This window comes from Marmota marmota, unplaced genomic scaffold (assembly GCF_001458135.2).
Source record: "Marmota marmota marmota unplaced genomic scaffold, marMar, whole genome shotgun sequence".
NCBI lineage: Eukaryota > Metazoa > Chordata > Mammalia > Rodentia > Sciuridae > Marmota > Marmota marmota.
In genome coordinates, this window is record NW_025999969.1 from 10,158,551 (window position 1) to 10,159,024 (window position 474).

Sequence of the window (474 nt, forward strand, 5' to 3'; positions counted from 1 at the left end):
TTTTTTTTTTTTTTTTTTTTTGGTACTGGGGATTAACTCAGAGGTACTCGACCATTGAGCTACATCCCCAGTCCTATTTTGTATTTTATTTAGAGACACGGTCTCACTGAGTTGCTTAGCGCCTCGCAGCTGCTGAGGCTGGCTTTGAACTTTCGATCCTCCTGTCTCAGCCTTCCAAGCTGCTGGAATTACAGGCGTGTGCCCCTGTGCCTTCCATAACTCCTCTTTCTTTGGCCGTTCAACAGAGCACCAGGCACCGCTGACCGCTTCCTCCTTTCCTTTTCTTGACTTGGAGACACTGTACTCTCCTGTTTCCTCTCTAGCCAGTTTTCTGGGTTTTTTTGTCCCCCCACCCCACCCCCATTTCTCTATCTCTATCTGATTATTTCATTTGGAGGAACTTAAGACTCAGTCCTGGGCTCTTCTCTCACAACGCTTTATCCCTGACCTATCTCATTCATCCTTGGTTTTAAA